This window comes from Etheostoma spectabile, chromosome 23 (genome assembly GCF_008692095.1).
Source record: "Etheostoma spectabile isolate EspeVRDwgs_2016 chromosome 23, UIUC_Espe_1.0, whole genome shotgun sequence".
Lineage (NCBI taxonomy): Eukaryota > Metazoa > Chordata > Actinopteri > Perciformes > Percidae > Etheostoma > Etheostoma spectabile.
Window position 1 is genome coordinate 15,785,235 of NC_045755.1, and position 203 is coordinate 15,785,437.

The following is a 203-nucleotide window of genomic DNA, read 5'->3' on the forward strand; positions in this document are numbered from 1 at the left end:
AAGAAAATGTTCATTTCCCACGCTGGTGGCACATCCATGAATCTTGTAATCCACTGAAGAGAATGAGATTCAAAACAGAAATTCCAGTTATGTATAAAAGAATACATATTCTCATTCTGCATCAAAAGTCTTTTAAGTCAAAGTGAAGGTATTTGGGTTTCCTCAGGTTCACCAGGCGATGCCCTTCTTCTTCTTGCCCTGGC